We start from the raw sequence: 14324 nt of genomic DNA, 5'->3' as shown, positions 1-14324 counted from the left end.
TGTGTACAATGCTTTTGTATTTTCCCCCTTCGATTCGGAGAAACAAATATTTTTTCGGAGTTTTTGGACGGCAGAAGACACTACATTACCCAGAATCCTCAGCTATCGTTTGGGACTACACCATGTGCTTAGCTTGACAAACCCCGTGATCAGTCCTCAAGCTCTTTGATTGGTTGACCTCCAACTGCATTACATATGAAAAAAAAACGTTTCGTAAAAGAGAAAATCATACTTTATTCAGCAATGCTTGCTTTACTCTTTGAAAGTCATCACATGAATGCATTGTAATAAATGGTTTGGCTGCATTAAATATTACACATCTGTCGTAGTTCTTTGTTTATCTACAGAGATCGGGCATCAGAATAGACCAGAAACTATTCTTTTACCGTTCTGTTTTAATTTCACAATAAAGTTAGTAGTAATATTTTGTTGTGATATTATTGTTTTTTATTAACTACTAGACGACTGGGTCATGTTAAGACCATGTTTTTTTTGTTGCTATGGGTTTTTTCCATCGCTTTTGTGTTACAAATATCAAAACAATAACAAAATAATATTCGTCGTAAACTAAACCGGAAACAGCAGTATATTTTATTTTGTTAACACTGTAAACTTGACAGCCTTTTAACCTATGCTTTTAACCCAAACCACCTACTGGTTAAAGCACGTTATTACACGTTTAGAGTAATTGCAATGCAGGAAGATTGTGTTGCTTTTTAATGACTGTTTAAAATGCCTTTTTCTTAATGTCTTTCATTTTTGTAAAGCACTTTTGAATGTGTTATATTTTATGAAAACATTTAAAGAGCCTGTGACACGGTTTTCCCCCATCATCCAAACCCATCAATTTGAGTACATATTGTCCCCTTGAAAACCGTTACTGAACTGATTTTGGATATTTGTACTTTGATAACCATTAATATGCCTTCAATGTTGACAATTTTCTGGATCTTCTCGCGGATTCTTCAAGTCCCGCCAAATGATGGGTGACGTCATTGCGGGCACAGCGCTCCAGCTGCACCGTCCAGGATCCCAGCATCTGCATGTAAACCTTTATATATATACAGTCAGATGTAAACGCACGACGGCGCACACAACAGCAAGCTCAGACAGCGATGACAGGTTAATGTTGAACGTGTCTGAGAGCTCATATGAGGCTGAAGGATCGGTTATGTTGTATCTGTTAGAAGTTTAGGAATGAGGTGCGTCAATATGGGCGATCATACGGTCATGTAGCCAGTGGTGGAATGGGACTAAAAATCATCCCGGGACTCTCGACCGGCCCACTTCGGTACCGCTAGTAAATTGTCAACGGGGGGAGTGGGGGATGTCAGGGGCGGTGGGTGCTCTAGATAGTAAATGTAAATATTTGTGTCACTGCATCCTGGTAAAACACAAATATAATGTATAATGTCTGTGTCTTTGACATTAGCGCTGCTAGCCACCTGTGCCCTGTACTACGAACCCAGTTAAACAGACCCTGGATATGTTTGAGTAACAAACAAACGAACAACAACAAACTAACAAACAAGATCTCGCTAAGCGGTCCTACGACGCTGGTTATCAACTCGGTAAATCAAGCCAGGGTTTCTCTCTCCAGCTTCTCAGCTGGAGAGAGAAACCCTGGCTTGATTTACCGAGTTGATAACCAGCGTTCACGTCTAAGACACGAGTGGATCTGACTTTAATTACATTTGTCTCGAGTGTTTCGTCAACATAATGTGTTAAATAATACTTCTGCATACAGTCTGTGACACTGTTGCGGCTTTCACACCAGCGCTTTTCAGTTTCTAGCTCCGAGCGGGAGCTTTTCTGGTTCAGCTCCGGTTTCCCTTTTCAGCTCCCGCTCTGTGCACACCGCCCACTGGCGCCCCAGAGCTGCCCTTGCTGCGTCATGACGTCACCGTTTACATCGCTGATTTGCTCCCCAACGGCAGCTCACAACAACAACAACAACTGCGTCGGGTCGATGATCGTGTTGCTTTTAATCACACGAAGTCAGAATAAATTGAATAACGACTTCTCCAACCTTATACTTTGCTCCAGAGTGCCGTGGTTCATTGTTTATTAATGTGTTTCTGCAGCATTTACCGACCGCTGCAGTGCTGGCTGCTCTTCCACAGAGTGTATTCTCCCGTTAGCTCCCGGTTAGCTCGCACTGCAGCAGCCGCTCTAATGTATTCACTGTCCGACTCACACAAGCAGCTGATGCATATCCCCAGTTCCCCTAAGCCTAAGTGAATGTGTGTCAGTCTGAATTGACACTGTTTGGTATCACAACGCTGTTATGAAAGTTTCTCTGGTATAAAACGGGTGATGTTAGCATAGCAACCGAAGCTAAACTGACTACTTGCATCCGATAGCTCCAATAATACAAAACAACACGTCTGCCTCTCTCCACAATGATCGATAACAGTGAACGGATGGTCAAAGTAAGGCACAAATAAACAGAATCACACGAAGCCTGGTTAGTGTTGCCTGACTTTATAAAGTGTGTTTATAGGCACTACTGCTTGTAGGCAGGCATAACAGTCGACCCATGGGAGGTGGGTTTAGTTTCCTGCACGCCTCGACGTAAGAGAGACGTAAGCGACGTCGCCTCTTAGCTCCAAAGCTCTTGCCTCTGGACCGACAATTTTTTGGAGCTGGAAATGAAGCGGATTCCGGAGCTAAGAGCCGGCGCAGCTCCGGTGTGAACTGGAAAACCCGGCGCTTTTCAGGCTCTAGCTCCGAGCCGGAGCTGAAAAGGCGCTGGTGTGAAAGGGGCATGTGAGTGTTGCACGGCCAGATGAGGCTGGAGAAGCTGACTCAGATAAGGAAATATATGATATTATATGATCGATGATCTGATTGATGATGTAATATGAATGATAAGTGCGACACGTCGGCGTCTTCTCTGCATACGGCAGTTTAAACTGTATTTCCTTTATCCTGTAATATGACTTGAGAGATTTAAACTCCGCACACTGAGTTGATCTCTTTTCTATAACAGTTTAGTGCCTGATAGGAGGATGTGCTAACTAATAAGGCTTTATTTAAAGAAATGTGCAGAATACGACAGTGTAATGGTGGAAGTATACACACATTGATAGATGTCTTGTAATGCACTGTTGAGGAACCTGTGACCCAAGTTTTTCATTCATTGCATAACTACACTGTTGTGTATATGATATGTCAATAAACCTTAGAACATCTTGAAATCTTGAAAGGGATGTGCAAAATAGCAATTATATACAGTCTTTAATTAACTGTTAGAGAATAACGAGTAATGAATATACTTTAAACGGATCTGCAGATAAATATTTAGTCTTCTCAAGCACCAACTATCAAATATCTCTCCTGATTGTTGGCACTTGACAATCACCTTCACTGAATTTCATTCAGGTGTAACTAAAGTCTGATTTAAGGGTTGTTTATATTTCACATCATTAATCCAAATCTGTGAAGTAACTAAAATAAATGTAGTGGAGTAAAAATACCAGGTTAACCTTAAAGAAAGCCCTCAGGATTATAAAAGACCCCATCACCCCAGCCACAAACTGTTCTGTCTGCTGCAGTCTGGCAGGCGGTACCGCAGCATCCGGACTAAAACCACCAGACACAGAGACAGCTTCATCCCACAGGCTATACGATTATTAAACACCTGAATTTAGAAATAACATTCATCTGGCTGCTACTTAGAAATTATTTATCTAATATATCATATTCCAATCACTTGTATATAGACTCTTATTGCACTATTTCACAATTTTTTCTGTGTATCTGTTTTATTGCGTAGCACTGTTGGAGGAGCCTGTGACCTAAGGGGGGGGGGGGGGGGGGTAGGACACGTTCGATTCCTATGTGCCGTCGATGGGTTTCATTCCATTTCAAAGTCCTTTTTGACGCTCTGTGTAAACTTCGCGCATCCAATCACAGAGGCTGAGGACTGATCACGGGGTTTGTCAAACTAAGCACATGGTGTAGTCCCAAACGATAGCTGAGGATTCTGGGTAGTGTAGTGTCTTCTGCCGTCCTAAAACTCCGAAAAAATATTTGTTTCTCCGAATCGAAGGGGGAAAATACAAAAGCATTGTACACAATTCAAACCAATCAATGTTGTGTAATTAACGGGGACAATTTGGTGTTTTTTAGTCGATGAGTAGTGCAGATATCACTGTAAAATCAATCGACAGTAAGGAGCATAGGCTACTTAAAATGTTCCGTTATCCAATGGGAATGGACGCTCGTAATACAATACAGGGGACATGATCATTATCTTTTAAATAACGTTAACTAAAGGGAACAATCTATTTGACACAGCTGAAGCTCTGGCCTTCCTTAAAAACTAACTAATTTAATAAAAATCACAGTTGCATTACACACAATGCAGTGTTTTTTGACAATACAAATTTGTAACTAATGTAATTTTTACATTCTGACGAAAAATAAAAATAATTATGAATACAAATAAAATAAAAGAAGCCTCCCGTGAGTTACTACAAGCTATAAAGTAGATTTAAAAAACGTTGTATAGAATAAAAGCTCACTGCGGGAAATGCGTGCCTCATTCACTTTGATGCGTGCCTCATTCATTAAATGTAACAAAGTTCGTGACTCCACCACGCATTGTGGTGTTAAGGAGTCGTGGTGGAGTCACGCATTCTGGTGAGATCAGGTTGACATTGTCACTATCTGCTAACGTTAGCTTTAGCCTTCGTTTTCTAATAGTTTTTTTCATAGGTTATAAACAGAGGTGGTATAAGTATAGATATTGAGTAATAGAAGCACTCAGATCTTGTACTAGAGTAAAAGTAGAAGTAGGCCTACTCAGATCTTGTACTTGAGTAAAAGTACAAGTCTCAGGTCTTGTACTTGAGTAAAAGTAGAAGCACACAGATCTTGTACTAGAGTAAAAGTAGAAGTACTCAGGTCTTGTACTTGTGTAAAAGTAGAAGCACACAGGTCTTGTACTAGAGTAACAGTAGAAGTACTAAGATCTTGTAGGCTACTTGAGTAAAAGTAGAAGTACTCAGATCTTGTACTTGAGTAAAAGTAGAAGTACTCAGATCTTGTACTTGAGTAAAAGGAGAAGTACCAGAGTGTAGGAATATTCTGTTACAGTAAAAGTCCTGCATTCAAAATGTTCCTCAATTAAAAGTAGAAAAGTATTATCATCAAAATATAGTGGCGACAGTAAAAGTAAAAGTAATCGTTGTGCAGATTGATCCATTTCAGAATAATATATCTGATATGCGTTATAATGATTGATCATGAAAGTGTTCTCAAAGCTGGTAAAGGTGCAGCTAGTTTGAATGACTTTGTATACTGCAGGGTAGCTTGTGAATTTACTCCAGGTGGAACTGAAGTCTAATTTAACACTTGATTATATTTCATATCATTCATCCACATCTGTAGAGTAACTAAAGGGATTAAATACATGTAGTGGAGGAAAAGTACACCATGTACCTCTGAACTGTAGTGGAGGAAAAGTACACCATGTACCTCTGAACTGTAGAGGAGAAGAATAAAAAGTAGCAAAACATTGAAGTATCTCAAAATTGTGCCCAAGTATAGTAGCTACTTGTTGAGTTGATGAATTTAGTTACTTTACACCACTGCTATACAGATAAGCCAGACTAAGCCTTGAACAGAGGCATGGAAATACATTTTCAAAATGCTCAACAGTGCTGCCAAAATGATAAACTGATTGCTACACAATTAAAATAAATGCTTTTATATATTTCTATTAGATGTGACTCTTTAATGTTTCTGTTATTATTAACTGCTGCTTTAGTTGTTCTGACGGCTAACATCCTGTTATTCCTCATTTTAAAGCCGATATTCTGTGGGGTCGGGGGATCGGATCCTTGTCACCTTTTTCATACCAGATGAGTTTGCATCCCTGGTAGGAGTCAGTAACGTGAATGTACAATTGGGATTAAGGACAAAGTACAGTAAATGGGTATAGTCAAAAATGATTGCCTGTGCCTGGCTGTAAACAAAAAGAAGTGCCAATGCACATGCAGCTCAGATATTCAATTAATGCTATGTGGTCTAACCAACAAATGATTCTAATAGTCATTATGAGAGCACTTGTCCAGTATTAAATAACCAACTTCAAGGAATACAACAGGCACATACCCTCTCAGAAACCCCAAAACAAAGAGACTGTTCTACCTTACATCACCAGCAGGTGTCGCAGCAGCTCAATTGTCTCTGCGACCCTGTCAATCAGTCAATCAGTGTCCAGAGCCATCAGAATCTCCTTCTCTGTGCACATGAGCATGAATGCCTCCATATGCTCCTGGGTCAGGGTGGTCCTCAGTCGATTCTTCACATATTTCAGTGTGGAGAAGGTCCTCTCATGCCCCTTTCACACCAGCGCTTTTCCAGCCCCGGCTTCACACCGCAGCGGCGCCGGCTCTTAGCTCCGGAATCGGGTTCACTTCCAGCTCCAAAAAATTGTCGGCCCAGAATCAAGAGCTTTGGAGCTAAGAGGCGGCGTCGCTTACGTCTCTCTTACGTCGGGGTAGGGGCATGGTCTACTTCCTGAACAACAACAAAATGCCTGCGTTTTATCCAGTTAGTACACAACGATGGAAAACCTCAAACTGAATAAGCAGCAGTGGTCCACTGAAGAGACCAGCTACCTCGTGGCAATCTGGTCTTCCGAAGAGGTACAGAGGAAGCTGGATGGGAGCACGCGGTCCAAAGCTATTCTGCAACAATTGCAGTGAGAGATGGCAACCGCTGGTTATGACCGTAGCATTAGCAACAAATTGAAAAAGTTAAAGAAGGATTATCGGGACCAAAAGAAAGAGCTCGGACGGAGTGGCAGCGGTCGTCCGAAAACAAGTCCACATTTTGACTTGCTAGACTCGGTCCTCAGAGACAGACCGACGAGTGGTTTGGGATCCACGGTGAATTCGCTTTCTCTCTCGTCAATTGGGTTGAAGGACGAGTCATTTAATGCTGGTGAGTTATGCATTACTGATTTGTGTTATTTGTGCCTTTTTGTTTTACAACATAAACTAAACCATGTAGCTATCGACAGACCTGGCAATAATAGCTAAAGTTTACCTACTACAGCTACCGGTGTTACCGTTTAACTGGTTACACCGGGGAAGTCGTTACGTTACGTTAACCGTAGGAATGGGGCGTGTACTTTGAGGAGCCATTGTCGAATAGCCAGGAAATACACATTTCGATCGCTTCTTTTGTTGTTTACATTTATCTTTTGGTATATTTGGCTCCATAGGAACACTTAGATGCACATTCAGTATCAGTGTGTGAGGTTGTGGTTGCGATGCCGATATCCGGACGCGTACAGCGAGGACTACAAAATGACAATGAGGTGACTGGGGATGTCTGTTCAAAACATTGCAAACGTGAATAAATCATTTCAAATATGTATTTGTCTCCGACTGTCATTTGTACATCGTTGTTAATGTGATGTTTAGTAGCTTTGATAGCTGTCCATACCTCCAGACAGCCTAAAGTAAGACACAAGTTGTTTACTCACAGCCCGAATGCAGCATCGAGATCCGTGGCCAGCTGTGATCCTCTCGATTAACTTGTGTAGCTATTCTCCAGCGAGCAAGGTTTTTATTAAATACCTCCATCCCTCTCGTCACAACACGACTCTACACTGTGCAGAAAAAAACAACATAAATGAAAATAACCTTGCTGGATAGCTTAGAATGAAACAAACAAACTATCTTCCATGGCTGATACTGATGTCACAGTGACGGGTAAACCACAGACTAGTCTAGCGGGGGGGCACACGTGGAATCCATATAATGAAATTGTTATTTTACCGAAACAAACAGGGTCAGGTTTACAGTGGTCATAATGGTAATACTGTTCCCTGTTGCCATTTATCATGGCATTGTCATTGTAGTAGTTGTTCAAGTTATGCAACTGCAGCCATAATAACAATAAAACATTTCATTACACAGTATATAATTTACACCTCATAGAATCCATGAATACGGTGTTGACTTCATTATTATTGTTCCCTTTGTAGTTAAAAGGAAGCGGGATTCGTCACCTGGCCTTGTCTTGTTAATGGAGAAGAGTGACGCCAGGGACGAAGAGCTACTGGAGCAGACCCGGGCGATGTTTCAGGAGGTGCAGGAGACCAATGCTGAGTTCCTACGGGTTTTCAAAATAATTGTTGATCCTGTTCTGCTCGAATTGAGCAGAACAGGATCAACAGAATCGCGAAGGACGAGCAGAACAGCCAAATGCTTGGCTTGTTAGACAGAATGGCGAAGGTGATGGAGACCAACAGCAAACAATGACCTTATTTTATAGTTATAGTATATACAGTATGTTCTCCACACTTTTTTATGAATACTTTGTGTACATTCTTTTTTAAATACACTTACTTATGGTATATACAGTATGTTCTCCACACTTTTTTGTGAATACTTTGTATACATTCTTTTTTAAATTCACTTTATTTATATTATATACAGTACGAATATTGTCCATACTTTGTATGTAAAATAAACATAAGTCAAAAGTCATGTCTTATTACATTTTATTTTTTCAGTGATCCACTGCAAACTAGCTAATGTCACTATGATAAAACACTGAACTAAAACAGTGGTAGATGATAAGTATTATACTTGCTAAACATCAGCATGTTACCATTATCATTGTGTTGCCACACTATAGCGTTATTTAACTTAAACACTGATGAACTACTCATGCTAAGTCTGATTCTGCCATGCATTCTTTAAACAAAATTATGCTAAATGAAATCGTTACCTGTGTTATTGAAAATAAATGTGTCTGTCAAGCTGGAGCAAGGCACACCATTTATTGTATTCCTATTTATCTTTAGAAAGAAGTTAGGATATATAATACTGACATAAATCAAAGTGAAGGAAAATAACTCATATGTACTGTGCACAAATGTAATGACAAAGCTGAGATTAGCACTAAATTGTTCATAACACATCCAAAGAGAGAGCGACCAAACCCTGATGAATGTTTAGCACAGCTGGCTGCACACACAGCACAGCAGCTCAGGTGACAGCACACACTCACATTTTATTTTTATTTTGATAAGCTTTGGGTATTGCAATTTCACAAGTTTACTAAAGTAGCTTAATTCAACCGATGAGTGCTATGTGAATAAATGTAGCTATCAGATGAAGAAAGGTTGGAGACCCCTGGTCTAAACATTTGACAGATTTATGCTTGATTCTCTCCAAAACTGTCATTCAGATGACTTTTGGAGAGAATTAAGCATAAATCTGTCAAATGTCCAAAACAGCCTTGTTTCAATGAAATAACCTCAAAATCACAAATTGCCATTCAGATGACTTTTGGAGAGAATTAAGCATAAATCTGTCAAATGTCCAAAACAGCCTTGTTTCAATGAAATAACCTCAAAATCACAAATTGCCATTCAGATGACTTTTGGAGAGAATTAAGCATAAATCTGTCAAATGTCCAAAACAGCCTTGTTTCAATGAAATAACCTCAAAATCACAAATTGCCATTCAGATGACTTTTGGAGAGAATTAAGCATAAATCTGTCAAATGTCCAAAACAGCCTTGTTTCAATGAAATAACCTCAAAATCACAAATTGCCATTCAGATGACATTTATGCTAACTATCTCCATAAGTAATCTGAATGTCAGTTTGTGATTTTGAGGCTATTTCAGTGAAACAAGGCTGTTTTTAACATTTGACAGATATATGCTTGATTCTCTCCAAAACTGTCATTCAGATGACTTTTGGAGAGAATTAAGCATAAATCTGTCAAATATCCAAAACAGCCTTGTTTCAATGAAATAACCTCAAAATCACAAATTGCCATTCAGATGACTTTTGGAGAGAATTAAGCATAAATCTGTCAAATGTCCAAAACAGCCTTGTTTCAATGAAATAACCTCAAAATCACAAATTGCCATTCAGATGACTTTTGGAGAGAATTAAGCATAAATCTGTCAAATGTCCAAAACAGCCTTGTTTCAATGAAATAACCTCAAAATCACAAATTGCCATTCAGATGACTTTTGGAGAGAATTAAGCATACATCTGTCAAATATCCAAAACAGCCTTGTTTCAATGAAATAACCTCAAAATCACAAATTGCCATTCAGATGACTTTTGGAGAGAATTAAGCATAAATCTGTCAAATATCCAAAACAGCCTTGTTTCACTGAAATAGCCTCAAAATCACAAACTGACATTCAGATGACATTTATGCTTAACTATCTCCATAAGTAATCTGAATGTCAGTTTGTGATTTTGAGGCTATTTCAGTGAAACAAGGCTGTTTTTAACATTTGACAGATTTATGATTGATTCTATCCAAAACTGTCATTCAGATGACTTTTGGAGAGAATTAAGCATAAATCTGTCAAATGTCCAAAACAGCCTTGTTTCACTGAAATAACCTCAAAATCACAAACTGACATTCAGATGACATTTATGCTTAATTGTCTCCATAAGTAATCTGAATGTCAGTTTGTGATTTTGAGGCTATTTCAGTGAAACAAGGCTGTTTTTAACATTTGACAGATTTATGCTTGATTCTCTCCAAAACTGTCATTCAGATGACTTTTGGAGAGAATTAAGCATAAATCTGTCAAATATCCAAAACAGCCTTGTTTCAATGAAATAACCTCAAAATCACAAATTGCCATTCAGATGACTTTTGGAGAGAATTAAGCATAAATCTGTCAAATGTCCAAAACAGCCTTGTTTCAATGAAATAACCTCAAAATCACAAATTGCCATTCAGATGACTTTTTGGAGAGAATTAAGCATAAATCTGTCAAATGTCCAAAACAGCCTTGTTTCAATGAAATAACCTCAAAATCACAAACTGCCATTCAGATGACATTTATGCTTAACTATCTCCATAAGTAATCTGAATGTCAGTTTGTGATTTTGAGGCTATTTCAGTGAAACAAGGCTGTTTTTAACATTTGACAGATTTATGCTTGATTCTCTCCAAAACTGTCATTCAGATGACTTTTGGAGAGAATTAAGCATAAATCTGTCAAATGTCCAAAACAGCCTTGTTTCAATGAAATAACCTCAAAATCACAAATTGACATTCAGATGACTTTTTGGAGAGAATTAAGCATAAATCTGTCAAATGTCCAAAACAGCCTTGTTTCAATGAAATAACCTCAAAATCACAAATTGACATTCAGATGACTTTTTGGAGAGAATTAAGCATAAATCTGTCAAATGTCCAAAACAGCCTTGTTTCAATGAAATAACCTCAAAATCACAAACTGCCATTCAGATGACATTTATGCTTAACTATCTCCATAAGTAATCTGAATGTCAGTTTGTGATTTTGAGGCTATTTCAGTGAAACAAGGCTGTTTTTAACATTTGACAGATTTATGCTTGATTCTCTCCAAAACTGTCATTCAGATGACTTTTGGAGAGAATTAAGCATAAATCTGTCAAATATCCAAAACAGCCTTGTTTCAATGAAATAACCTCAAAATCACAAATTGACATTCAGATGACTTTTGGAGAGAATTAAGCATTAAATCTGTCAAATGTCCAAAACAGCCTTGTTTCAATGAAATAACCTCAAAATCACAAATTGACATTCAGATGACTTTTTGGAGAGAATTAAGCATAAATCTGTCAAATGTCCAAAACAGCCTTGTTTCAATGAAATAACCTCAAAATCACAAATTGACATTCAGATGACTTTTATGCTTAACTATCTCCATAAGTAATCTGAATGTCAGTTTGTGATTTTGAGGCTATTTCAGTGAAACAAGGCTGTTTTTAACATTTGACAGATTTATGCTTGATTCTCTCCAAAACTGTCATTCAGATGACTTTTGGAGAGAATTAAGCATAAATCTGTCAAATATCCAAAACAGCCTTGTTTCAATGAAATAACCTCAAAATCACAAATTGACATTCAGATGACTTTTATGCTTAACTATCTCCATAAGTAATCCCAATGTCAGTTTGTGATTTTGAGGCTATTTCAGTGAAACAAGGCTGTTTTTAACATTTGACAGATTTATGCTTGATTCTCTCCAAAACTGTCATTCAGATGACTTTTGGAGAGAATTAAGCATAAATCTGTCAAATATCCAAAACAGCCTTGTTTCAATGAAATAACCTCAAAATCACAAATTGACATTCAGATGACTTTTGGAGAGAATTAAGCATAAATCTGTCAAATGTCGAAAACAGCCTTGTTTCAATGAAATAACCTCAAAATCACAAATTGACATTCAGATGACTTTTGGAGAGAATTAAGCATAAATCTGTCAAATGTCCAAAACAGCCTTGTTTCAATGAAATAACCTCAAAATCACAAATTGACATTCAGATGACTTTTATGCTTAACTATCTCCATAAGTAATCTGAATGTCAGTTTGTGATTTTGAGGCTATTTCAGTGAAACAAGGCTGTTTTTAACATTTGACAGATTTATGCTTGATTCTCTCCAAAACTGTCATTCAGATGACTTTTGGAGAGAATTAAGCATAAATCTGTCAAATGTCCAAAACAGCCTTGTTTCAATGAAATAACCTCAAAATCACAAATTGACATTCAGATGACTTTTGGAGAGAATTAAGCATAAATCTGTCAAATGTCGAAAACAGCCTTGTTTCAATGAAATAACCTCAAAATCACAAACTGCCATTCAGATGACATTTATGCTTAACTATCTCCATAAGTAATCTGAATGTCAGTTTGTGATTTTGAGGCTATTTCAGTGAAACAAGGCTGTTTTTAACATTTGACAGATTTATGCTTGATTCTCTCCAAAACTGTCATTCAGATGACTTTTGGAGAGAATTAAGCATAAATCTGTCAAATATCCAAAACAGCCTTGTTTCAATGAAATAACCTCAAAATCACAAATTGACATTCAGATGACTTTTGGAGAGAATTAAGCATAAATCTGTCAAATGTCGAAAACAGCCTTGTTTCAATGAAATAACCTCAAAATCACAAATTGACATTCAGATGACTTTTTGGAGAGAATTAAGCATAAATCTGTCAAATGTCCAAAACAGCCTTGTTTCAATGAAATAACCTCAAAATCACAAACTGCCATTCAGATGACATTTATGCTTAACTATCTCCATAAGTGATCTGAATGTCAGTTTGTGATTTTGAGGCTATTTCAGTGAAACAAGGCTGTTTTTAACATTTGACAGATTTATGCTTGATTCTCTCCAAAACTGTCATTCAGATGACTTTTGGAGAGAATTAAGCTTAAATCTGTCACATGTCCAAAACAGCCTTGTTTCAATGAAATAACCTCAAAATCACAAATTGACATTCAGATGACTTTTATGCTTAACTATCTCCATAAGTAATCTGAATGTCAGTTTGTGATTTTGAGGCTATTTCAGTGAAACAAGGCTGTTTTTAACATTTGACAGATTTATGCTTGATTCTCTCCAAAACTGTCATTCAGATGACTTTTGGAGAGAATTAAGCATAAATCTGTCAAATATCCAAAACAGCCTTGTTTCAATGAAATAACCTCAAAATCACAAATTGACATTCAGATGACTTTTGGAGAGAATTAAGCTTAAATCTGTCAAATGTCCAAAACAGCCTTGTTTCAATGAAATAACCTCAAAATCACAAATTGACATTCAGATGACTTTTTGGAGAGAATTAAGCTTAAATCTGTCACATGTCCAAAACAGCCTTGTTTCAATGAAATAACCTCAAAATCACAAATTGACATTCAGATGACTTTTATGCTTAACTATCTCCATAAGTAATCTGAATGTCAGTTTGTGATTTTGAGGCTATTTCAGTGAAACAAGGCTGTTTTTAACATTTGACAGATTTATGCTTGATTCTCTCCAAAACTGTCATTCAGATGACTTTTGGAGAGAATTAAGCATAAATCTGTCAAATATCCAAAACAGCCTTGTTTCAATGAAATAACCTCAAAATCACAAATTGACATTCAGATGACTTTTGGAGAGAATTAAGCATAAATCTGTCAAATGTCGAAAACAGCCTTGTTTCAATGAAATAACCTCAAAATCACAAACTGCCATTCAGATGACATTTATGCTTAACTATCTCCATAAGTAATCTGAATGTCAGTTTGTGATTTTGAGGCTATTTCAGTGAAACAAGGCTGTTTTTAACATTTGACAGATTTATGCTTGATTCTCTCCAAAACTGTCATTCAGATGACTTTTGGAGAGAATTAAGCATAAATCTGTCAAATATCCAAAACAGCCTTGTTTCAATGAAATAACCTCAAAATCACAAATTGACATTCAGATGACTTTTGGAGAGAATTAAGCATAAATCTGTCAAATGTCGAAAACAGCCTTGTTTCAATGAAATA

Source organism: Pseudochaenichthys georgianus, chromosome 7, assembly GCF_902827115.2.
Source record: "Pseudochaenichthys georgianus chromosome 7, fPseGeo1.2, whole genome shotgun sequence".
Lineage (NCBI taxonomy): Eukaryota > Metazoa > Chordata > Actinopteri > Perciformes > Channichthyidae > Pseudochaenichthys > Pseudochaenichthys georgianus.
This window is presented reverse-complemented; position numbering follows the sequence as displayed.